Source organism: Rhinichthys klamathensis, unplaced genomic scaffold (assembly GCF_029890125.1).
Source record: "Rhinichthys klamathensis goyatoka isolate OS25496 unplaced genomic scaffold, OSU_Roscu_1.1 h1tg000008l_1, whole genome shotgun sequence".
NCBI lineage: Eukaryota > Metazoa > Chordata > Actinopteri > Cypriniformes > Leuciscidae > Rhinichthys > Rhinichthys klamathensis.
Genome location: NW_026606561.1, coordinates 550,933 through 563,578, shown reverse-complemented (window position 1 = coordinate 563,578; position 12,646 = coordinate 550,933). Strand labels below are relative to the sequence as shown.

Here is a 12,646-nt window from a genome sequence, read left to right as displayed (position 1 = left end):
ACCGAATACGTTTTGTTGGGCTGCATCTAAATAAAATAAATGCAAATAAAATACTCATACTATGTGTTAATGGTACAATAAACTGATCCGATAATAACTAATAGATGAATCATTACAAATTCTTTTTACATTATACAATCAACAATAGTTCTTGGCAGTGGTTCTCAACCTTTTTGACTCCAAGGCCCACCAATCCAAAGCAATATTTGAAGGCCCCATTCCTTACCCAGTTTTACATGATTTACTCCAGTTCTTTGGGCGGAAATGTTAGAGTTTGGAGTTATTGCCACCTTTTTGTTTTTCCAATTTGTAACTGTCAAAGCCACCTTATTACGGATTTTCTGGAGCTCAGCTATACAACTACACAAACTGTCAACACACTCTCTACAGGTAAATGTTTTCTTTCTTAAAATGTCTATAAACTTTAATTTTCAAATTGTAACTGGATTCCTACCAATCATGTATTTTTCTTTTTTTTTTTGTTTAACAGAACATGGAAGTGTGACCAGCTCATCTTCTCTTCTCCACCAAGTAAGCAACAGATATTGAATTTATGATTAATTTTTATCATGACTTTATGCATAATCATACCCAGTCACAAAAAAACAACACCAAAGCTGCTATCCCATGACTTTATATCACCTTTTCCTTTAAAAGGCTCACATACTGTCCATTTTTGCTCATTTTGGTCTTCATAAACATAATTGTTTTTACATAAAACAAATGGAAGAGACACATTGTAACTCTAAACTCAATTGTGTATTTCAGATGATGCCACACTCACATCCTCATCATCTGCAGAGAGAAACTGTCACTCAAAAAAAACATCATAGAGCAGGGATGTCCAAACGCAGTCCTGGACGGCCACGGTCTTGCAGAGTTTAGATCTAACTTGCCTCAACACACCTGCCATTAGCTGGTGAGTAAGACCTTTAGCTGGTTCAGGAGTGTTTTATTGCAGTTGGAGCTGAACTTTGCAGGACAGTGCAGGACCCTCCAGGAGCAGCGCCACTGGAATTGGGTCTAGCAGGATAACGCGCCATGCCACGAAGCTCAAATCATCTCAAACTGTTTTCTTGGACATGACAATGAGTACTCAAATCCTCCACAGTCACCAGATCTCAATCCATTTCAGCACTTTTGGGATGTGATGGAACGGGAGATTCGCATTATGGATGTATAGCTGAAAAATCAATATGGAGCAAAATCTCTGAGGAATGTTTCCAGCACCTTGTTAAATATATGCCACGAAGAATTAGGACAGTTCTGAAGGCAAAAGGGGGTCCAACCCAGTACTAGCAGGGTAATATCTTAATCAATCAAAATGCAAATCTCAATCTTGCAAATGATTTTAATAATTATTTTGTATCGATTGGGACAAATCTTTCAAAAAACATTTCACAACCACACACAAATCGTAACACTTACCAACAATATATGACAGGCAATTATCCAAACTCCTTCTTCCTAAAGCCTACTGATGCCACAGAATTATATAATATCATAATGGCTCTGAAGAGCTCAAATTCTGCTGGAGAAGATGAAATTAGTAACAAAATATTAAAAGGTATTGCGAATGAAATAATTGAACCACTTTCACATTGCATTAATCTCTCACTGCTTACAGGAATTGTCCCCAGAATGACAAAAATTGCAAAAATAATTCCGATTTACAAAACTGGTGACAAAAATGAAATAAAAAATTATCGTCCCATATCCATCTTACCAAGTCTTTCCAAAATACTGGAAAGAGTAGTGTATAATAGATTGATTAATTATCTCAATACATTGAATATACTTAATCCATCCCAGTATGGCTTTAGGAAAAAACATACCACCAGTATGGCAATCCTTGATCTTACTGAAAAGATCAATGATGCCATAGAAAAGGGGGAATATGGTATCGGAATATTCTTAGACCTTTCAAAGGCCTTCGATACTATTGATTTTTCCATATTATTGTATAAATTGCACCATTATGGAATTAGAGGTCAATCTCTTAATTGGTTCAAGAGTTATTTATATCAGAGGCAACAATATGTAACTATACGCGAACAGACTTCAGAAAACAAATATGTTCAATGTGGTGTTCCACAAGGATCCATATTAGGTCCTCTCCTCTTTATTATTTACATTAATGATCTGGAAAACTCATCAAAGATTCTGCATAAAGTAATTTTTGCAGATGACACTAATTTGTTTTTATCACATAAAAATGAATTTGAACTTCAACAATTACTTAACAAAGAGCTTCAAAATGTTGACAGTTGGTTTAAAGTAAATAAATTGTCTATAAATACTAGTAAAACTAACTACATAATATTTTGTTCAAATAAAAAACAACTTAAACTTGATGATTTAAATCTACAGATTAAAATAGAGGGAGAGGAACTACAGAGAGTAAAGACGACTAAATTCTTGGGTGTCTTTATAGATGATCACCTAAACTTTAAACACCATATTGAATACCTTATTAAAAAGCTATCAAAGTATGTTGGTCTGTTCTTTAAGCTTAGATATCTGTTTCCTCGTGCAACATTAATCACTCTTTATAAAACCCTCTTTGAACCTCATTTAAACTACTGCAATATCATATGGTGCAACACTTACTGTACTTACCTAAGAAAGTTAGAAATTTTGCAAAAAAAAATTATTCGTGCCATTTCATGGGCTGATTTTAATGCTCCAACTTGCTCTATGTTTCTTAGGTATGGTATTTTAAGACTAAGTGAACACATTAAATTTCATAATGCATGTACTATGTACCAGGTGGTCAATGGACTAAATGGTAGGCTGTGTGAACTTGTTCCTATTCGCTATCCCCGGCACACTTTCCTCACTAGAAATAAGCACATTATTACTGGAAAAAAACGGAGATTAAAAAGCACTGGTATGAGTGTGGTGTGCCGGGGACCGCGGATTTGGAACGACCCTGGATGAAAACTTAAAAAATTCAAGTTCTTTTCTTTATTTTAAACAAAAGCTCAAAAAACAATTATTGAGTCTGTATTCATTTTCTTGAAGTATGTATTATCTCTTACTTTGTATGTATGTCAGTATTAATTTTATAATCTCATGGTACACTGTGAAGAAAAACTGTACTTGTGAAATGGGATCCCCTATTATTTGTTGTACGAATGTTGTATGAAATATTTTCTATGTATGGTCACACATCTGCGATCGTTTTTTTTTTGTTTGTTTTTGTTTGTTTTTTACTTTTTTTACTTTGATTGTTATGGCCCCCGAGTATAAGCTTTAGAGCTTCTTTGGGGACCAGTTCACATACTTGATCATCTTCTTTGTTCTTGGCATTAGTATGTATGTGAATAAAGATGTCTCTCATGTATAATAAAGTGGCCGGTGGGAGTATATCCAGCTTTTCAAGCAAGCCTAGTGGGAATCCTAGTTCTTCAAAGAAAAGAAAAAAGAAAAAGAAAAAACACTTGTTGAGAGTGTATATTAAAATAAGAAATATCTTGATTTTCAGTTGTTTTTGCTTATTTTAATGTATATTTGTATTATTTATCATTTTAAGTCATAATAATTTTAAGTCATCTCCAGGCCACTTTGGAAGTTTGCTTAGGCCCCCTGTTTTGCTCCAGCCCCCTGGTTGAGAACCACTGGTCTATGGCATCCAGCAATGCATCTGACGTTTTCTTTATTATTGCTTTGAACATATGAGGGATTGACTCTGTAATCTGTGTTTAATACCACTTACCAATGTGCTTATAGTGGATGTATAATGTCAGTTCCCCTACTGTTCTAACAGAGTACCCACAAGTATAGATCATCATATCAATGCTAATAATGCACACCACTGGTACACTAATGTTTTTTTTTTCATAAATCTATTGATTTATTATTTGAAATCTAATATATAATATGAGCATGAAGAATCATTTTCACACATGAATTAGCACCTCTGAGTCCAGACCTTAAATTCATTAAAAGTCTTTGGGATGTGCTGGAGGAGACTTTACAGAGTTCTGGACTCTTGCATTGTCAATACAAGATCTTTACCAAAAATGTATGCACCTCTTGATATGAGGCAAGTGATGATTAGTGGCCTGATTCATGGAATAATGGCACATGACAATTAAAATGACTGTTCTTCCCTCAAATAAGGCAGGACATGACAATCAGCACAAAGCTAAACATAAAGGAGCGAATGCACAGACAGATATCCTCTTCAATTCATCAGTGCTAATGAATGATCACTTTTAAGCTGTCACATGGTCAGGTTGGTAGCATCTCTTTGATGTGGACTCTTGACAGGCTTTGTAAAGAAGTGTGGAGAGATTAGCGAGTCCAACTAAAGGACAAGACAGGAACACTGTGTAACGTACGTGTGCTGAGTCTGCAGTCAGGATGAGAGACCCAAATTGGAGTCATCTTTGAGCCAACTGAGCAACTGAACACAGAGAGGGCAGGCGGAGCGGCAGGCCACTTTCAAAGTGCTTCACACAAGGCCTACACAGTATGTATGTATGTGTGTGTGTGTGTGAAAGAGAGCGACGAAAAACCTCTTTTGAAATACAGTGGCACATGAAGCAGAAAGTGTGGGTGTTGGTCAGAAGAACAAGACAAGAAGAAAACAGGCATCGGAGGGTGAGCAATATTTAAGAGTTGTGCTGGTGAACAATGTTTTAAAATACAAAAAAAAAAGAAAGACAAAAAGTAAACAGATAAAAGAACAGAGATGAAAATTTCAAAAGGAAAGATGGACATCCAGAGCAAGAGTCTCCCCATCTCACGTTCTCCTCCTCTTTTGGCACGCAGAATAAAAACAGGAGCCGACAGTGTGTTCCAGGCGTTCTATGTGGCCCCTGCACAATGGTTTTGTCATCCTACTGCCAACTGAAGCACTGAGGGATGGCATGGAAGAAAGAGAAAAAACAGGCGGCTGGTCTCCATTCATCTTTTGCCCCATTCCCTCCCTTCGCCCTGTCGCTCTCTTTGATGTTCCCTGATTAATCTGCCCTCCGCTCCCTCCAGTTTCTGTTGTCCACTTTGTGGTGCTCCGCCAATCTCCTCCACGAACAAGATGCTGATCACAGCGCTAAAGGCGAAAGAGGGATTCAAGGAAAAGTTTGGGAGAGAGCATGTGTGGATACCTTCGGATCCAATTCTACAGTGTTCGGTTAGAAGGAGAATAAGAGTGATCAAGAGTAAATATCACAGACAACTTTTAAAGCAAAGTTCTGGGTTAAGCTTTTCAAGATACATGGCATGCCATTGATTACCACAGGAACTAGTTTAGAATTTTCCCTTAAGTGTGTGAAAAAATGCATTAGGTTTACAAACACAAATGTGAAGCTCAAATTTTGTTAACACAGTAATATTATTTCTAACAGAAAATGTGTATTTGATTTGTAAAGGTGTCTAAACACATCCTTGTATCTGTTATGTGAAAAGCAGGATCTGGATGAAATTTGCTAGTTGTAAACAGCCCTTTATTATTATGTCCTGTTCTGGTTTCCTTGCCTGTATCAGTGCAGATGTTAACCGGCTTTACATGATAGGAGTCAAAATATTGGATTAAAAAAGCACAAAGTTATTGAGCAGTTTTATCGCAATAGTGTAGTCTCAAAAGGTATATAATTTAAGTTGCAGAATAAAGTGAATTTTCACATTCTGGTACAGTGATTTACCCCATAGACCTACACTACCAATAAAAAGAAAGAAATATATTTGAAAGAAAGAAATATATACTGTACATTTATTCAGCAAGGACCGATTAAATTACAGTTTCTCCTTACCAACTTTCAGTTTGGCACAGCAGTTAATTTGAGATTGAAATTGACTTGATTTGAGACATGCATTTTGAATGTAAAATCAACATCTGTGTCAAGCTGAAAGTTGGTAGAGAACTATGTGAAGAGTTTTGAAAAAGTGACCCAAGTATTAATAAATGTGTCGTGGTGATTGTTAAAAAACTGTTAATGCTGTTCTTTTGAACTTTTTATTCATCAATTAATCCTGAAAATGAACTAAAATAAATATTAAGAATGTAATGGAGTAATGGCTTCCGAAAATGTAATTGCGCTATCACAGGAATAAATTACATTTTAAAATATATTAAAATGGAAAAAAATAATAAACTAATATCTCACAGTGTTACTGTTCAGACTGCATTTTAGATCAAATGAATGCAGCCATGCCATGGTGAGCATTAGAGACTTCAAACCTTTGTATGGTATATTGCAAGAACATGAGTGTAAACAGTGTTTTCTTTGTCTTAACAAACTGAGGGACAAATTGAAGTTGTTTTCTGTGGTAACTGACAGCATGTAAAAGATTTACTTGCATTTAACCCAGAACATTTCTTTGAAAGAAATCATCTGTGGGACACCAGCCCAGGCTAATCGCAGAAGACAACACTGTCCTTATGCAATTAAGCTCTAGTTGGGGTGTGAGTTAAATCTTTCCCAGACTGATACTCATTCTCTCATTCTGCTGTAAAGATGAGCTTCGCGTGTGTCGTTTGTTGAGCCATGGATCAGTGAAACCACGCATGTCGTCACAGCCTTGGGGTCTGACGCACAATTGGAGCCAATGAGAGGGCAACTTGAGTTTGTGTGTGTGTGTGAAGTTGTCGGCCTTTTCAATAGTACAGGGGGCAATACAGGGAGGTTACATAAAGACATGGCGCACACACAAACACACAAAAAATACACCCAAACAATCCCTTCACAGTCCTACACAACCGTAATGTTGAATAACACACAGGTATTGTGTACTACTTGTGAAACCATTTGTCTCTATTGTCTGGTGCAGAGAACAATTGAAAAGTGGGTCAGTGGGCTGGAAAAAAATCAGCTCCTAACATTTCAGTTTGAGCATTTTTTTTCCCCAGAGAGCGTTTTCTGCGTGACATGCACGACCCCATTAGCTCACTTACCAGGCTCTTTCAGAACACAACCTCAGTGAGGAAGACATCTGTCTGTATTAGATGATTTTCTCACTAAGGTTATAATGTTAGTCAAGTTGTTTTGTGCAAAAAACAAAACAAAAAAAGAATCCTTTTCACAATAATCCCACTTGTAGTTGGGTTCTCTTGTTTCTTTTGGTCCGGACCAAAAAAGAAAATTCTACATTTAGTCATGGTTCGCTTAGCATTCACACTGTCATTTTTAACACTGAATCTAAAGATACAAAACAAACCAAAAACCGGGAAAATTCATGCTCGGACTCGTTTAATTAAACCAAACCTGCAAAGTGTGAACCTTTTTGTGCCTTTGAGACTTAATTCAAGACAGTTTGGTGTTAGGTCTATTATATCTAATATGTTGGGTTTGCATTGATCCATTTTTCAGTAAATAATAATGTAAAGTGGAAAAATGTGTGCTAAAATGCCAAAGTTGTATGGTCGGACTGAAGCGATGATGTTAAAATAATTTAAGCAAGTGTTTCCTAAAATTGGTATCCCTTTGAAGGATATACAGAGTGGCCTTATGCTACCGCACAGGACGAATCACATCCAACAAAAGTAACTGTTGATGCAAAAGGAAGATATCTGAAAGGAATGTCCAGGTACTAACCAGGATTGTTTCTAAAAAACATAAAACCACAGCTGCCCAACTCACTGCAGAATTAAATGCGCACCTTGACTCTCCTGTTTCCACCAAAACTGTTCGTCGGTAGCTCCACATAGTCAATATAAAGGCACTCGAGCCAATGCCAAATGTCAGTTTCATTGGTGCCAACAGTGCAAATCTTGGGCAGTGGATAATGGGATACATTTATTGTTCTCTGATGAGTCAACCTTCACGGTCTTTCCCTCATCTGTGGGAATTACGGTGTGGAGAAGCCCCAAAGAGGCTTAACACCCAGACTGTTGCTGTCCAGAGTGAAGCACGGGGTGGATCAGTGATGGTTTGGGCTGCAATATCATGGCATTCCCTACTATGCTTGATGAGCAGAGGACTATGAACAAGGGACTACCGAACCATTCTGGAGGACCATGTGCAATGGTTCAAACATTGTACCCTGAAGGGGGTGCTGTGTTTCAGCATGATAATGCACCAATACACACATCAAGACTTGTGACAGAATGGTTTGATGAACATGAAAGTGAAGTTTAACATGGCCTGCACAGTCACCAGATCTAAATATTTTTAAACCACTGGAGGAGCAAGTCAGAAAATGTATCATCCACCAGCATCACATAGTGACCTGTCCACTGTTCTCGAAGAGGAATGGCTCAAAATCCCTCAGGCCACACTGTGAAGGACTTGTATCTGTCATTCCCAAAAGTCAAGACAAATTGTTGTAGCCTACTGGCTGCAAAGGTAGGCCCTGCCTACACCATAATAAATGATTGTGGTCCTAGGGTTAGGGTATTTAATTGCCAATTAAATTTCTAATTTAATTGCCATTGTCATTGGCCTGCTTTTCTGAGCTTGACAAAGAGTGACAACACAAACAAATTGGTAGGATAGGCGTGCAAACCGGGGAAAAAAGAGTAAACATCACATAACCTATGAGAAGGAAGAGTATTACCTCTATAATCATGATAGGTGGCATAGGCGAAACGCTGATTATAATTCATATGTGGGAACATCCGCCATCGCCAACTTTGAAGGGGGGAGCTCCTTGGGTTAGTTGGGATATGTCAACAGCGCCTTCTACCGGACTATGACGATATATTCCCAAATGAGTTTGATTTTGACTTCGTATAATCTGTTTTTAAGTGATTTTACCTTCTGGCAGAGTAACATGTACACTCCAGGAACCTCCTATTTCTAAAAAATAAAAAATAAAAATCAACCAATTAATTTTGATTTACATCTGATTTCACTTTCTCGAGTCAAATCAGGCCATCAACACATTCCCGTTGAACAGCAACAAAATGGCAGTGGAAAGCCAAACTGTAAAAACTAAACATACTCTTTAAAGTAAATGTTATTACAATGTTAGTCCTGATCGAATGCAATATTTTAATCTTTTATTAATATTTGAGGGAAGAAAAAGCTTTTCGTCACTTCACAAGATCATCTATGAGCGAGCACGCGCGCTGTCATACCAGTTTCCACAGAGACCGTCATGTTAATTTCGTGAGGGTGGGAAGTCTAGAGCTCGCGATTTATTTAGCCAAACCATGATTTAAATTAAAATGGTGTTATACTATTGTTTAATATTAGTGTGAAAGATTTTCATAAATGTTAAATTGTTTAATTGGATTAATGCTTTATTGAGACTAACTGATGTTACACACTGACTGTCCTTATAAGAAGTTATAATTAGGCTACCATAGCTGTTATGGGGGAAACGTCAGAAAGACGTCAAAAGGAAAATAGGTCGGAGCAGTTTATGTTGCTAGGCAATCCAGAAAGTTCAGTTCATGCTTATCAGTTAGTACCATAGACTATAAAAACACGCCAAATTACACATACAAATATACACAAATATCTACAACAGAGTAGGCCTAGCTATCTCCAGGGTAGTTAGCCTACATTTTGTGATTCAACAGTGTAAAGTAATCTTCTTTCCAACTGAAGATATTTGGGTAAGGATACACATAGGTGAGAACATTCTCGTGATTCATTAAAATATATTTTAAGTTTTCTCTTATGAATTTGTCTTATACCATAAGTGTTTTTTTCCCCTTCTTGTTGTACACTATAATATTGGTCAGCTGTTAGGCTTATGTAAATATAATGAGTTTCTTTAAAATTACTTAAGTTATTAAGTCTTGTTTTCTGAAAAATCGATCAAAATTAAGTGACTTAATGCATAAAACAAGAAAACATATCTGCCAGTTGGAGAATAATAAACTTAATTTAAAGAGAAAACAAGTTTATTGTTCTTACCCCATTAGCAGATTTTTTTTTGCTGTTTGTATTGTGGCCTAAATTAAATTGCATATCTGGATTAATACATTGCATTGTTGATATTTCTGAAATGACAAATCTCTTAAATGCATTCACACACACATATATAGAGTATATACTGTATATTTATGAATGAATGAATGAGGCATTTATATAGCGCTTTCATACTACTGTACACCCAAAGCGATTTACAATCATGTCAGGGGATCTCCACCAGTGTGCAGCATCCACTGCGATGGCAGCCACAACGGCCCCGGTGCGCTCGCCACACACCAGCTATAGGTGGAGAGAGGAGAGAGAGTGACAGAGCCAGTGGAAGGGGATTATTTGGAGGCCATGATTGGGAAGGGGCAATGGAGGGAATTTGGCCAGGACACCAGGGTTACACCCCTCCCTACTCTTTATGAGGTTTAACGTCTCATCCAAGGACGGTGCTCTTTGACAGTAGTGTCCCTATCACTACACTGGGGTGTTAGGACCCACACAGACCACAGGGTGAGCACCCCCTGCTGACCTCACTAACACCTCTTCCAGCAGCAACCAGGAGGCCTCCCATCCAGGTACTAACCAGGCTCAACCCTGCTTAACTTCAGTGGGCATCCAGTTTTGGGCTATAGTGTGATATGGCTGCTGACATATATATATATATATATATATATAATAAAAAAGTTATATTTATATAACAGATTTTTTTCGTCATCCTGTCTGTTCGTCATCATGTCTGACCTGTCATCCACAACAGATGTTTTATTTTATTGAAATAAAAAAAATAAAAAAGACTTTATTTGCATGGTAAAAATAAGTTTTATATTGCTGAAACATTAATAATTATAATAGTAATTCTCATCTTCTCTAAACTCGCACGGCAAAATGTGTCACAAAATATAATAGAACTGTCCATGGTGCTGAACATACAAACTAACGTTAGTTTATTTTAAATTATTAATATAATAATCTGGTTTTGATGCATTAATGTGAGTCAAGACCAGTCATTCTGATGGAAATGTTTTAACATGACTATTAACAGATTTAAGGTTTTCTTTTCTTTTCTTTTGTTTTGTTATTTCTTTTTTCTTTTCTTTTTCTTTTTTTTACGAGCTCTCTTGTCTCCCTCTGGTGGATCTTTTATGTTCAAACCAAATAAGCAACGCAATTTCACTTTATAGAGCCTGATCAATAAAATGTGTCAAATCAAAGTTTATTATGCACAACAATTCAGCATGCAGCAGTATTTGCTGATGCAGTGAAATATGTCTATTCAAGCTGCAATAAATAAAGATTAAATAAATAAATAAATAAAAACAAGACAGGCTATTTGCACTTAATGTAAAGGGACACTCCGAGCTAGATGTTTATGTGGTCATTTAACAATGAATCCTAATATAAGCTTTAGAGTACATCATTTCTAATTGTTTTCTCAATTTCTCAAGTGCAGGCTGTTTGGACGTATAATTGTGAATTTGGACTTTTGGCTGAAATCTTAGTTTACTGTGGTATTGTCCTAGTAAAAAAAATACATTAGTCGTGACTCGTGAATATGAAATTGTGAGTTGTGATCTCATTTCCAGCCGATACACTGATAAGATCAAAAGTTTGGAGTGTCAGAAGCCCATAATGTAGGCTAGACCCTGCAAGCAGAACTGTTCATTGCACACGACGCAGAGCTCGGTATAAAATGACAGATGTAAATCATAGAGACCTGTTAAGATGCATTAGTCCTTGTTTTCCTGCGCGTGCGTGAACGCGAGCTGTAGTGAAGTGTGCTCGCGCTCGAGTCCATCCGCCCAGAGCGTGATGGAGAGATGGAGAGAGACCTGTAACACGTCACCGTCCGAATCACAGCAAACCGGGAAAAAATCTGGGAGCAGCTCATCAAGTAAGTCAAAACTCGACGTGTACCCAAAGTGCTTAATTGTATCCTTTTCAAAACATACCAAAACAGTTCAGTCGTTGTAATTTGTATTATTTGTTATTAATCATACGGACTCTGGTGTTATGAAATTAACACGCTCAAATGATAAGTGCATGTCTATAATAGTTTTTTAATTGTGTAAACTTTACTTTTGTCGTCAAAATTTTAAATGTTTTGTTACCGACATGATTCTCAGCAATTTGATATAGGCTAAACATAATATTCTGAATGATTCAGTGATCTATTCCCTCAATGATACAAAGACTTGCAAATTCATTTTAGCAACTTCCGCTAATCTTTTTGTTTATTTTTTTATATATATAATTTAATGTTATGTCCCTTTCCTCATTTCTGTATTGGTAAAGCTCTAAAGCTTGAAATCACTATTTTTTCGTTGTACAAAATAATTTCACTTAATTTCATTAAAAAAGACTAGAATGTGCAACAAAGTTTTGTTTCATCAACAGACTGTTTATGTATGTATGTACAGTATATAAGTTCAGTGTGGTTCAGATATTAAAATATGTTAAAATATGTGAACCACATCTATTCTATCTAGTTTTCTACGTAATTTTCATTGTGGAGGCATTGTTCCATGTGCTTGATACCTATATAAGACACTGTAAATCACAGTTTAAAAGTTTTCTTTTTTTTTTTTTTAAAAAAAAAAACTATACAAATAATGTATCTAAATGCTTTTAGAAATGTTGTTGTGAGCAAAGTTTTTAAAGTTTTAGTTGCAAGACATTAAAGTCAGCAAGTCAAAAGTGAATCTTCAATGTTAATAAGAGCAATTTACTCACAAACACTTTATTGTGATGATTGCATTTGTGTGCGCTTGACATTTAATCACGGCACAGTAAATCCCAGTAAGTGGACCAGTGTCCAGATGGCAGGTGTT

General features: G+C 36.5%; 1 protein-coding gene across 1 annotated transcript in view; it reads left to right on the top strand.

Moving 5' to 3' along the window:
* The window catches only part of eif4e2 (eukaryotic translation initiation factor 4E family member 2), a 139,607-nt gene that overhangs the window by 43,345 nt on the left and 83,616 nt on the right, over positions 1-12,646 (top strand). The window lies entirely within an intron of this gene.